This window comes from Artemia sp. Qi Xiang Cuo, chromosome 8 (genome assembly GCF_049724085.1).
Source record: "Artemia sp. Qi Xiang Cuo chromosome 8, ASM4972408v1, whole genome shotgun sequence".
NCBI classification, from domain to species: domain Eukaryota; kingdom Metazoa; phylum Arthropoda; class Branchiopoda; order Anostraca; family Artemiidae; genus Artemia; species Artemia sp. Qi Xiang Cuo.
The window spans coordinates 56,987,734-57,002,186 of NC_142801.1; the positions used below are offsets into that span (position 1 = coordinate 56,987,734).

At 38.4% G+C, this 14,453-nt stretch overlaps 1 protein-coding gene across 2 annotated transcripts in view; it reads right to left on the minus strand.

Annotated features, from left to right (window-relative positions):
- anchor (integral membrane protein GPR155 homolog anchor) overlaps positions 1-14,453 on the minus strand; it is a 192,906-nt gene that overhangs the window by 86,238 nt on the left and 92,215 nt on the right. The window lies entirely within an intron of this gene.

The following is a 14,453-nucleotide window of genomic DNA, read 5'->3' on the forward strand; positions in this document are numbered from 1 at the left end:
GGTAAATATCCCTTAATACTGAATTTAAAGGACATTGGTAAACTAGGCCAGACAAAGCAAATCTTGCTCGCTCAACAAAAGTAATTGATGATATTCAGCTAAATATTAAAGCGAAATTGGTCAAACTACATGAAAAGGAATGAGGAAATGATTTCCAACTCGATGAAACTCGGTCATATGAAGTGAAAATTGTCAAGGAAACCCTGAAGCACTGCTCCAGATTCTGTTGTCCAGCTACATCGAATTCTTCAGATAGTGCTCCTTTCAATTATTGCTTCTTTGCATCGATGGAGCCCTTGCAGCTACAAGTAGTTCTTTCATTTTTCAAGGACAAAAAGAAAAACTATTTAGACTCGTAGATGGATTATAAAGACGGATCCTTCTTTTGACGTGAATTCCATTTGTTATCAAAAGGATTGAAAAACTGCTAAGTATTTTAATGATCAATTTTTAGACATTCATGCAACTCAATTTTGTATGTATTCATTCATGTTACAATTATCCTGTGCAGACAGCTAGTTCCGTAGTTGTTGAATTTATACAAATTCAGCGATGAAGACTATTCATGAAGGTTTTCGGTTTGAGTTGTGCTCTGTAAGATGCTGTAATTTATAATGGTGCTGAGTTGAAATTTCTCATGGTAGTGCATTTTCAGAAGGTTGGATTCTATATTAAAAATTTGAATCAAATTCAGAATTTCAATCTGATAAAAAGGCTAAAAGTCTGTCATGAAAAGCTCCCACTAGCAAACGCACACCCATCAGGACAAAAGACAGTTTCCCATCATGCACACCCATCAAGACAGCTTACTTGAGCATTAAAAAAAAATAATAATGGAAGGAAGCATTGAAGGAAATATTATATCGACATGCTCTTCTTCCTGAAGTAAGCTGTGTATGATTTACTTTTTTAAATATGTTGTACATTAATTCTTGCACGAATTTAGCTAGAGAGCTATATGTTGCTTTATTATATAGATGTAATTAATATATGGTCACACCATGAACACCTTTAGGTATAAATTAAGAGAATATTCAAACTAAAAAGGTAGGAATCTTAAATAAAATTTACATAAATGCCCATTCACAGTGATATTTTACTCATAAGGGCATTTAGCGGGCCGTAATTTCAGCCAATTGGATTTTTATTGGATTTTTTCTGATTGGCTGAAAATTTTTATGAAAAATTCTGATTGGCTTAAGTTAGCGCTAGCTAAATCCCGATATAGTAAAGTCTTATTGTGAATTGGCCTTAATAAGTAAGTTATTGGTTAACAGCACGAGACGTGGCACAAATTCACGTAAATATAGGGGAGGGATTAATTTCCTACTTTTTATTGGAGATACAAAAAAAAAACAGAAAATTTTCCAAAAACCAAAAATCCTGTTTGTTTTACCTTCTCTTTTTCGACAATCACAATCATAAAATCACTGATTCTATTCTTTCCGATCTTCAATCAGAGACTACCGCTCCCACACCCTAATGCTAAGAAAAACCGTCTATTGCTGGCAATAGTCACAGGCAAAGTAGCAACTAGCTTTATCAGATTTAGCACTGTATAATAGGTGATTGGGAGGTCAGATAAAATCTCAATAGTTTTGAGAATATCCATTTCTGGGAAATCACTTTTTGAAAGATGCAACTTAGCAAAAGAAAGCTGGGAATCTATAGCAAAGTCAACGACACCCAAAGTTCCTGGAAAATGTCACAAAACCCTTTCCACTTTTGAAAGTTTGAGAAAATCAGAACTTGAGGAGTTAGAGGCAAATAAATCATAGAGCAAATGCATATTTTGCATACAAAAATTGGTTGATCTTACTCGTGAAAGGGTTTATTTGCTCGAAGTAAAGAAGTTTACTTGAGTCTAATTGAACTGAATGGTTGATATTACGTTTACCGGTTGTTGAGTTTGAAAGAAGGTCTTTGAGACAAATGGAAAGGGTTTGCAGTTTCTTGCTTCGAGTAATGGTTTTAAATATTGGGGATGTAGTTCCTGGATACGGTGTAAATTCAAAAGTTAGTATATTTTGTTGCTTAAGTTGTTCCATTCGCTATCATTTCTCAGCTTTTGGAGTGTCTCGTATGTCCCAGAACAGTGCAAATGCCTTTTAAATCAGCTAACTTTCCGATCGAAGTTGCTTTGATAAACGATTAATTTTTCCACAAAATAAGTTTTTCAAAGAAAAGTCAAACTCAAAACGAGCAGAAATTAACATGAGTAGGGCTCAAAACCCCCTAAGCCTTCCCAAGGCCAGAACATAATTTGTACTTTACTGAAAAAAAACATGAACATTTTTATTTTAATAACTTTAATAAATCAAATAATATCAACATTTTGAATACTAAATATCAGTCTATATATATATATATATATATATTAAACTGAAAATGCATATTGATTTGCATATTGCGCCCAACTTTTGTTAATTTCTGCTCGTTTTGAGTTTGACTTGGTTAGTTGTTGTAATTTCTGTTCGTTTTGGGTTTCATTTATTTATCGATGCTGATTTGTGGTAGTCTCACGCTTGGTAGATTATTTGATTTTATTTTTGTTCATTTTTGGTTTAATGGAGTTCTTTACCTTTCTTTGAAAACTTATTTTGTGAAAAAGTTTCTTTAAATAATTTCTGGTCGTTTTATATTGACATAGTCTTTTCAGGAAAATAGATAATAATTTTCTAAATATTCTCGTTTTTTTAAGACTGTATGGTTTGGCTAACTCTTTGTATGCTGGACTGAAATTTTCTGCAACTTTTAAAAGCATACGCACATTTAAAATTTTTGATAAAAACATTCGTTTTTAATTTAGTTGACCTGAAATAGAAAACTTGATACCATTCGCAAAAAAAACATCTATTTACTTTCTTTGATAGCTTGGATACACTTACGCTATTTTGATTTGGTTAAATTTTAAGAGCAGAAGTAGCCCTGACAGTTTGAACATAATACCCTCAGTCGTTCTTGGGATACTGCTGAGATGCCTTATTGGAAATTAGCATTAACACATTGCATTTAAGGCAACATTTAGTTTTTAAACATAATGGGCAAATGGGAGGTTGGGTGTGGGAGGGGGACTAGTTGACCTCCAATCACTTTTGAATATAAATAAGGGCATTAGCCCTTTCTATTTTCAATCAAATGAGCCCTTTTCGAAGTTCCATCAACAACTCCTTCGATACGAAGTGCCCTGGTCTAAAAAAAAGAAAAAAAAATAATACATTGTACCCGCATCGATCTTTACTATAAAAATATCAAGCCTTCCAATCACTTTCGACTATTAGAAAGGGCACTAGCCCCTTCAGTTTCCAACCAAATGAGCCCTTTTTGAGTTTCTACGACAACACTTTCTATAAAAACTTATTTACCCCCAGGGCATAAATTACAACCCTTGCCCTGAGGGCTGTGGAGGGGGTTGTCATCTTCAAAGACCAAATTTCCAAAACTTTCAACTACGTTAAACAAAACGGCCATATTAAAATTTTGATTGGATGTGTTTGGGGAAATGGGGGGCGTGAGAGGGGCGTTAGTTGCTCTCCGATCACCTTAAACTGTTATAAAAGGCACTAGCCCTTTCAATTTCCGATCGAATGAGCTCTTTTGAAGTTTCTACGACAACTTTTTAAGTAAAAACCTTATATGCCCCCAGGGCATAACTTAAAACCCTTGCCCTGAGGGCTTGGGGGTGTTATCATCCTCAAAGACCTAATTTCCAGAGCTTTCAACTACGTTGAAGCTAATTGCTATTTCAAAATTTTGATTGGACGTGTTTGGGAAAATGTTGGGCGTGAGAGGGGGTTAGTTGCCCTAAAAACACTTCCGACTATTAAAAAGGACACTAGCCCTTTCAATTTTCCATCGAATTAGCCCTTTTTGAAGTTTCTACGACACTGCTTTCTATAAAAACCTTATATACTCCAGGGCATAACTTACAACCCTTGCCCTGAGGGCTGTGAGGGGGGTTTTCATTCTCAAAGACATAATTTCCGTGTATTTCAACACTGTTGAATAATATTGTTATCTTAAAATTCTGATTGGATGTGTTTGGGAAACTGGTTGGTATGAGAGGGGCTTACTTGCCTTTCAGTCAGATCTAACTAATAAAAAGGGCACTAGCCGTTTCAATTTGCAATCGAATGATTCATTTTTGAATTTTCTACGACAACGCTTTCTATAAAAAAAAACTTATATGCCCCCAGGGCATAACTTACAACCCTTGTCCTGAGGGCTGTGTGGGAGTGTAATCCTCAAAAACATAATTTCCAGAACTTTTAGCTACGTCAAAGAAAATGGCATTCTCAAAATTTTGATTGGATGTGTTTGGGGTAGTGGTGGGTGTGACAGGGGTGTTAATTATCCTCCAATCAGTTGAGACTATTAAAAAGGGCATACGCCCTTTCAATTTCCAATCGTATGAGCCCTTTTGGAAGTTTCTACAGCATCACTATCTATAGAAAACTTATATACACCCAGGGCAAAACTTACAACCCTTGCCCTGAGGGCTGTGGGGGAGTGTCCTCCTCCAAAACATAATTTCTATATGGAAATCAATTACGCTGAACAAAATGGTTATCTCAAAATTTTGATTGGGTGTGTTTTTGGAAATGGTGGGCGTGGAAAGGGTATTAGTTGCCTTCCAAACACTCTTGACTATTGAAAAGGGCACAAGCCCCTCCAATTTCCAATTGAATGAGCCCTTTTCGAAGTTTCCACGACAAATTCTTCGATACGAAGTGCCGTGGTCTAAAGGAAAAAATAATAAATAATACATTGCACCATCATCGTTCTTATTTGCCCCAGGGCATTACTTAAAACCCTTGCCCTGACGGCTGTGGGGGAGTGTCCTCCTCAATAACATGATTTCTATCTGGAAACCAACTACGATGAACAAAATGGCTATCTAAAACTTTTGCTTGGGTGTGTTTCGGGAAATGGTGGGCGTGGAAGGGGTATTAGTTGCCTTCCGATTGCTTTTGACTATTAAAAAGGGCACAATCCAGTCCAATTTCCAACTGAATGAGCCCTTTTCGAAGTTTCTACGACAACTTCTTCGATACGAAGTGCCCTGGTCTAAAGAAAAAAAAAATAATAAGTAATACATTGTGCCAACATCGTTCTTATATGCCCCAGGGCATAACTTAAAATCCTTGCCCAGAGGGTCGTGGGGGAGTGCACTCCTGAAAAACATAATTTCTATCTGGAAAACAACTACGCTGAACAAAAGGGTTATCTCAAAATTTTGACTCGATGTGTCTCGGGAAATGGTGGGGGTGGAAGGGGGTTTAGTTGCCCTCCAATAACTTTCGAATATTAAAAAGGGCACTAATCCTTTGAATTTCCAATCGAAGGAGCCTTTTTGAAGTTTCTACAACAACGCTTTCTATAAAACCCTTATATTCCCCCAGGGCATAACCTACAACCCTTGCCCTGAGGGCTGTGGGGGAGTGTCCTCCTCAAAAACATAATTTCTATCTTGAAATCAAATACGCTGAACAAAATGGTTATCTCAAAATTTTGATTGGGTGTGTTTTTGGAAATGGTGGGCGTGGAAAGGGTATTAATTGCCTTCCAATCACTTTTGACTACTGAAAAGGGCACAAGCCCCTCCAATTTCCAATTGAATGAGCCCTTTTCGAAGTTTCCACGACAAATTCTTCGATACGAAGTGCCGTGGTCTAAAGGAAAAAATAATAAATAATACATTGCACCATCATCGTTCTTATTTGCCCCAGGGCATTACTTAAAACCCTTGCCCTGACGGCTGTGGGGGAGTGTCCTCCTCAATAACATGATTTCTATCTGGAAACCAACTACGATGAACAAAATGGCTATCTAAAAATTTTGCTTGGGTGTGTTTCGGGAAATGGTGGGCGTGGAAGGGGTATTAGTTGCCTTCCGATTGCTTTTGACTATTAAAAAGGGCACAAGCCAGTCCAATTTCCAACTGAATGAGCCTTTTTCGAAGTTTCTACGACAACTTCTTCGATACAAAGTGCCGTGGTCTAAAGAAAAAAAAATAATAAACAATACATTGTGCCAACATCGTTCTTATATGCCCCAGGGCATAACTTAAAACCCTTGCCCTGAGGGCTGTGGGGGAGTGCACTTCTCAAAAACATAATTTATATCTGGAAACCAACTACGCTGAACAAAATGGCTATCTCAAAATTTTGACTCGATGTGTCTCGGGAAATGGTGGGGGTGGAAGGGGGTTTAGTTGCCCTCCAATAACTTTCGAATATTAAAAAGGGCACTAATCCTTTGAATTTCCAATCGAAGGAGCCTTTTTGAAGTTTCTACGACAACGCTTTCTATAAAACCCTTATATGCCCCTAGGGCATAACTTACAACCCTTGCTCTGAGGGTTGTGGGGAGTGTCCTCCACAAAAACATAACTTATATCTGAAAATCAACTACGCTGAACAAAATGGCTCTCTCAAAATTTTGATTGGATGTGTTAGGGGAAATGGTGGGCTTGGAAGGGGTGCTCGTATCCTTCCAAAGGGCACTAGCCATTTCAATTTCCAATCGAATGATTGGAAATTGAAGTGCTGAGGGCTGTGGGGGGTGGTTATCATCCTAAAAGACCTAATTTTCAGAACTTTCAACTACGTTGAACAAAATGGCTATCTCAAAATGTTGATTGGATGTGTTTGGGGAAAAGTTGGGCGTGAGAGGGGGGTTGGTTGCCCTCCAATCACTTTCGACTATTAAAAAGGGCGCTAGCCCTTTGAATTTCCAATCGAGTGAGCCTTTTTGGAAGTTTCTACGTCAACACTTTCTATAAACTAGCCGTTCCAATTTCCAATCAAATGAGCCCTTTTCCAAGTTTCTACGACTATTTCTTTGCTACGAAGTGCACTGGTATGGAAGAAAACAAAAAACAAAAATTATTTTATTGGTATGGAAGAAAAAAAAATTATAATCATTGTGCTAACATCGTTCTTTGCTTAGGCAGCGCTATAACTTTAACGTTTATAGAAAACGTTTTCTAGAACAACGCTTTACATAAACCTTATATGTCTGCAGGGTATAACTTACAACCCTTGCCCCGAGGGCTCTATAAGGGATTAACATCCTAAAAGATCTAATTTCTAAGACTTTTAACTACGTTGAACAAAATGCCTATCTTAAAATTTTGATTGGATGTGTATTGATAAATGGTGGGCATGAAAAGGGGGTTAGTTGCCCTCAAATAACTTTTGACTATTAAAAGGGGCACTAGCCCTTTGAATTTCCAATCGAATGAGCCTTTTTTGAAGTTTCTACGTCAACACGAAATTCCCGGTCAACGCGTGATTGGCGTGGGGGGGGGGGGCTAGGTGCCCTCCAATCACTTTTGACTATTAAAAAGGGCAACATTCCTTTGGATTTCCAATTTAATGAGCCCTTTTTCCAGTTTCTGCTACAAAGATTTCAATGAAAACCTTATATACTCCCAGGGCATAACTTAGAACCATAGTCCTGAAGACTATGGGGGGAGTGTCCGGCTCAAAGATATAATTCCCAGTGTTTTCAACTACGTTGACCAAAATGGCTATCTCAAAATTCTGATTGGATGTGTCTCGGGAAATGGTGGGTGTGGAAGGGGTTTAGTTGCCCTCTAATAACTATCGACTATTAAAAAGGGCACTAATCCTTTGAATTTCTAATCGAATGAGCCTTTTTTGAAGTTTCTACGACAACGCTTTCTATAAAAACCTTATATACCCCCGAGCACAACTTACAAATCTTCCTCTAAGTGCTTTGGGGGATTGTCCTCCTCAAAAACATAATTTCTATCAGGAAATCAACAATGCTGAACAAAATAGCTAACTCAAAATTTTGATTGGATGTGTTTCTGGAAATAGTGGGCTTGGAAGGGATGTTATTTGCCTTCCAATCACTTTCGACTATTAAAAAGGGTACAAGCCACTCCAATTTCCAATTGAATGAGCCCTTTTCGAAGTTTCTACGACATCTTCTTCGATACAAAGTGCCCTGGTCTAAAGAAAAAATAATAAATAATACATTGTGCCAACATCGTTCCTATATGCTCCAGGGCATAACTTAAAACCCTTGCCCTGAGAGCTGTGGGGCAGTGTCCTCTTCAAAACATAATTTCTATCTGAAAATCAACTGCGCTGAACAAAATGGCTATCTCAAATTTTGATTTGATGTGTTTGAGGAAATGGTGGGCTTGGAATTGGAAGGGGTGCTAGTTGCCTTTCAATTACTTTTGACTATTGAAAAGGGCAGTAGCCATTTCAATTTCCAATCGAATGAGCCCTTTTTGAAGTTTCTACGACAACGCTTTCTACAAAAACCTTATATGCCCCCAGGGCATAATTTTCAACCCTTGCCCTGAGGGCTACGGGGGGGGTGTCATCCTCAAAGACCTAACCTCCAAATCTTTCAACTAGCCTACGTTGAGCAGACTGGTTATCTCAAAAGTTCGCTTGCGCGTGTTTGGGGAAAAGGTGGGCGTGAGAAGGGGGTTAGTTGCCCTCCAATCACTTTCGACTAATAAAAAGGGCACTAGCCCTTTAAATTTCCAATCGAATGTGCCTTTTTGAAGTTTCTAAGACAACACTTTCTATAAAAACCTTATTTGCCCCCAGGGCATAACTTACAACCCTTGTCCTGAGGGCCGTGGGGGAGTGTCCTCCTCAAAACCATAATTTCTATCTGGAAATCAACTACGCTGAACAAAATGGTTATCTCAAAACTTTGAGTGGGTGTGTTTCGGGAAATGGTGGGCGTGGAAGGGATATTAGCTGCCTTCCGATCACTTTCGACTATTAAAAAGGGCACAAGCCACTCCAATTTTCAACTGAATGAGCTCTTTTCGAAGTTTCTACGAAAACTTCTTCGATACAAAGTGCCCTGGTCTAAAGAAAAAATAATAAATAATACATTGTGCCAACATCGTTCCTATATGCTCCAGGTCATAACTTAAAACCCTTGCCCTGAGAGCTGTGGGGGAGTGTCCTCCTCAAAACATAATTTCTATCTGAAAATCAACTACGCTGAACAAAATGGCTATCTCAAATTTTGATTTGATGTGTTTTAGGAAATGGTGGGCTTGGAATTGGAAGGGGTGCTAGTTGCCTTTCAATTACTTTTGACTATTGAAAAGGCCAGTGGCCATTTCAATTTCCAATCGAATGAGCCATTCTTGAAGTTTTTACTACAATGCTTTCTACAAAAACCTTATATGCCCCCAGGGCATAATTTTCAACCCTTGCCCTGAGGGCTACGGGGGGGGTGTCATCCTCAAAAAACTAATTTCCAGAACTTTCAACTACGTTGAAAAAAATGGCTATCTCATAAATTTTTATTGGATGTGCTTGGGGAAAAGATGGGTGTGAGAAGGGAGTTAGTTGCCCTCCAATCACTTTCGACTATTAAAAAGGGCACTAGCCCTTTGAATTTCCAATTGAACGTGCCTTTTTTGAAGCTTCTACGACAACACTTTCTATAAAAACCTTATATGCCCCCAGGGTATAACTTACAACCCTTGTCCTGAGGGCTGTGGGGGAGTGTCCTCCTCAAAAACATAATTTTTATCTTGAAATCAACTACACTGAACAAAATGGTTATCTCAAAACTTTGAGTGGGTGTGTTTCGGGAAATGGTGGGCGTGGAAGGGATATTAGCTGCCTTCCGATCACTTTCGACTATTAAAAAGGGCACAAGCCACTCCAATTTTCAACTGAATGAGCTCTTTTCTAAGTTTCTACGAAAACTTCTTCGATACAAAGTGCCCTGGTCTAAAGAAAAAATAATCAATAATACATTGTGCCAACATTGTTCCTATATGTTCCAGGTCATAACTTAAAACCCTTGCCCTGAGAGCTGTGGGGGAGTGTCCTCCTCAAAACATAATTTCTATCTGAAAATTAACTACGCTGAACAAAATGGCTATCTCAAATTTTGATTTGATGTGTTTGAGGAAATGGTGGGCTTGGAATTGGAAGGGGTGCTAGTTGCCTTTCAATTACTTTTGACTATTGAAAAGGGCAGTAGCCATTTCAATTTCCAATCGAATGAGCCCTTCTTGAAGTTTCTACTACAATGCTTTCTATAAAAACCTTATATGCCACCAGGGCATAATTTTCAACCCTTGCCCTGAGGGCTATGGGGGGTGTCATCCTCAAAGATATAATTTTCAGATCCTTCAACTAGCCTACGTTGAACAAAATGGTTATCTCAAAATTTTGATTGGATGTGCTTGGGCAAATGGTGGGCGTGAGAGGGGGGTAACTTGCCCTCCAATCACTTTCGACTAATAAATTCCAATCGAATGTGCCTTTTTTCAAGCTTCTAAGAAAACACTTTCTATAAAAACCTTACATGCCCCCAGAGCATAGCTTACAACTCTTGCCCTGAGGGCTGTGGGGGAGTGTCCTCCTCAAAAACATAATTTCTATCTGGAAATCAACTACGCTGAACAAAATGGTTATATCAAATCTTTGAGTGGGTGTGTTTCGGGAAATGGTGGGCGTGGAAGGGATATTAGCTGCCTTCCGATCACTTTCGACTATTAAAAAGGGCACAAGCCACTCCAATTTTCAACTGAATGAGCCCTTTTCGAAGTTTCTACGACAACCTCTTCGATACGAAGTGCCGTGGTCTAAAGGAAAAAAATAGTAAATAATACATTGTGCCAACATCGTTCTTATATGCCCCTAGGGCATAACTTACATCCCTTGCCCTGAGGGCTGTGGGGGAGTTTCCTCCTCAAAAACATAATTTCTATCTGGAAATCAACTACTCTGGACAAAATGGCTATCTTAAAATTTTGATTGGGTGTGTTTTGGGAAATGGTGGGCGTGGAAGGGGTGTTAGGTGCCTTCCAATCCCTTTCGACTATTAAAAAGGGCACAAGCCACTCCAATTTCAAACTGAATGAGCCCTTTTCGAAGTTTTTACGACAACTTCTTCGATACAAAGTGCCGTTGTCTAAAGGAAAAAAATAATAAATAATACATTGTGCAAACATCGTTCTTATATGCCCCAGGGCATAACTTAAAACCCTTGCCCTGAGGGCTGTGGGGGAGTATACTCCTCAAAAATATAATTTCTTTTTGGAAATCAACTACGCTGAACAAAATGGCTATCTCAGAATTTTGATTGGGTGTGTTTGGGGAAATGGTAGGCGTGGAAGGGGTGTTAGTTGCTCTCCAATAACTTTCGACTATTCAAAAGGGCACTAATCCTTTGAATTTTCAATCGAATGTGCCTTTTTGAAGTTACTAAGACAAAACTTTCATAAAAACTCTTATATGCCCCCTGGGCATAACTTACAACCCGTGTCCTAAGGGCTGTGGGGGAGTTTCCTCCTCAAAAACATAATTGCTATCTTTAAATCAACTACGCTGAACAAAATGGTTACCTCAAAATTTTGATTTGATTTGTTTGTGGAAATGGTAGGCGTGGAAGGGGTATTAGCTGCCTTCCGATCACTTTCAACTGTTAAAAAGGGCACAAGCCACTCCAATTTTCAACTGAATGAGCCCTTTTCGAAGTTTCTACGACAACGTCTTCGATACGAAGTGCCGTGGTCTAAAGGAAAAAAATAGTAAATAATACATTGTGCCAACATCGTTCTTATATACCCCAGGGCATAACTTAAAACCCTTGCCCTTAGGGCTGTGGGAGAGTGTTCTTCTCAGAAACATAATTTCTGTCTGGAAATCAACTATGCTGAACAAAATGGCTATCTCAAAATTTCGATTGGATGTGTTTCGGGAACTGGTGGGCGTGGAAGGGATGTTAGCTGCCTTCCGATCCCTCTCGACTATTAAGAAGGGCACAAGCCACTCCAATTTCAAACCGAATGAGCCCTTTTCGAAGTTTCTACGACTTCTTCGATACAAAGTGCCGTGGTCTAAAGGAAACAAATAATAAATAATACATTGTGCAAACATCGTTCTTATATGCCCCAGGGCATAACTTAAAACCCTTGCCCTGAGGGCTGTGGGGGAGTATACTCCTCAAAAATATAATTTCTATCTGGAAATCAACTACGCTGAACAAAATGGCTATCTCAGAATTTGCATTCGATTTGTTTGTGGAAATGGTAGGCGTGGAAGGGGTGTTAGTTGCCGTCCAATCACTTTCGACTATTTAAAAGGGCACTAGCCGTTCCAATTTCCAATCGAATGAGCCCTTTTCCAAGTTTCTACGACAACTCCTTCCATACGAAGTGCCCTGGTATTGAAACCAAAAAAATAAATAATACATTGTACCGACATCGTTCTTTACTTAGGCAGCGCGATTGCGCTACCTATGATTTACAATGACAGACATTTTTTTCATTATGAGCGAAATTTAGACAAAAGATACCGAGCTGACTTTGTCCAGTAGTCCTTCTGTTTCATAGACCACTTCACCATTAGAACTATCAGAGACTGTAGTTATCCCAGCAACAATAAGACATGCTTTTTCCATAAGACCTGTTGGCCCTCGGGTGTGGGAACTATCATCTCAGGCTATTTCGACAATTGATTAGCTAAATGAATTTGGCAGTAAACTAAAAGGACGGTGTTTCTCTACATATGAATTTTAATCCCTGCCGAGCGAAGTTTCTCTCGTGTGATTGTTATATTTTTTTTTTTATTTTTTTTTTTTTTAGGAGGGCGACAGGAGATAGAATAAAAAAATAATTTTTTATTTCGTGTCTTTGGTATCCTGTTGGGTCGTGAAACTTGTTGAAAATTAATTTATTTCGTGCATTTTTATTTATACATTTTATCATTATTTATCATTTTGTCATTTTTTATTATTATTTATCATTTTGTCATTTTTTTTTGGGGGGGGGAGGTAAGGATGGTTGGTAGTAATTGTTTATTTTGGGTTTTGTAAAGGGTGATGTCTGCCCATACAAATTTTATAAACTTCAGGTTTAGTTGGTTAGCGTGTTTTATTCCTTTTAATAAAACCCTTTTTCTCAAAAACTAAAATTGAATCTGGCCTTCACGTTGGAAATAGAGCGAAGTGCGTAAACCAACCGAGTCTGGATGGTTCTTTCAATCTCGATGCTTATTAGTTGACTTAAATACTGAAATGATGTCTTTGTGCAAGGCATTTCCTAACAGTGCAAATGTGTTTTTTAGCACAGATGATTTCGATAGTGACTAAATCGGCACTGTAACTTGTTCATCAGCTATTTTTCATCCTTAGATGTTTCCCTCATCAGTTTAACGGAATTACCCCGGCTTATGGATGTTTTTTATTTGTCATTACCCCCCCTGAAAGAAAGACCCTGGCGGCCAAGAAAGGAAAAAGTGCGAAAAATGTACTTCACGTGATCTGTATTTCTTGAACCTCTTGAGACCTGTATTGGATTAAGGCATTTGCTATAGGTCTCGGAAGTATCAGTAATTACCTTGATTTCGTCTATGCTGAAATACAACGCCTATGTTTCTTAGATCCATCATGAGGCTTTAATAGAGAAGAACTATCTTTCCACTTACAAAATCTTAACTTTTCTTTTTACTTTTTACTTTTAACTTTTTCTTTTCTTACAAAATGAATTTTCTTTTCCCGACATCTTCTCCAGCCCTTAGAGCCCGATAAATGAATTGCTGCGAATGAAAAAAATGAAAAACGGAAGCCAAGTTTTTTTAGTATTTTATCCGTACTATAATCCTTAACAAAATGAGTATTGAATGTCCTTCTGTTAAAAGTGGAAGCTCGATATCACTCAAGAAGAGCTTGTGCTGGTTTGTCGAACGTGTCCTAGAAATATCTGAGAGGGGTTCTTGACTACTACTGCTACTGGAACCCGGAATGGGTTCAGGGATATAGACTGAACTTTTATGTTGACCTGAGTCATTTGTCGTTCCGCTTATTTCCAAAAAACTGTCACACGTCGGAAAACCTATTTCCTGTAGCCCGACACTTTTGATGCTAGCATTATTACCGGTTTCTTGCGCTGACGTTACTTCACTTTTCTTCCACATTTTCACCACAAAAAAAAAAAAAGTTTCTTGTCACTCTGTACTCATAGTCTGATTACGAATTCACGAGAACAATAAAGATAAACTAAACGGCCGACGCTTTATTTTTTACTGAGCCCTACGCAATAATCACATTTTCGGTCGAGAACAGGGTAATAAAACAGCGAGGAGGAACTGTTTTAGATATTTCAAAATAACAATTTTACAAGAGTGAAATAGACAAGACTTGAGTTTTACAGAAACGAAGCACAGGAGTGAAAAATACAATTGGCTAGCTAGCATGTCTTGCTGGTTTAATATTGCACATAGCTAAAATAAAAATTGTTGTGAAATAAGAATAACAAGGTAATTTTCAAAACATAGGGAAGGCGACTATGGCCCCCTCTTCCCTCTAATTACAACCATTTCAAACGAGTCTTGTCCTTTTCCCCATTCCATTCAGAGGTGGATCCAGGATTTTTTAGGGGGGGAGGCAAAATAGGTTGATCCGATAACAAATTTTTAGGAGGG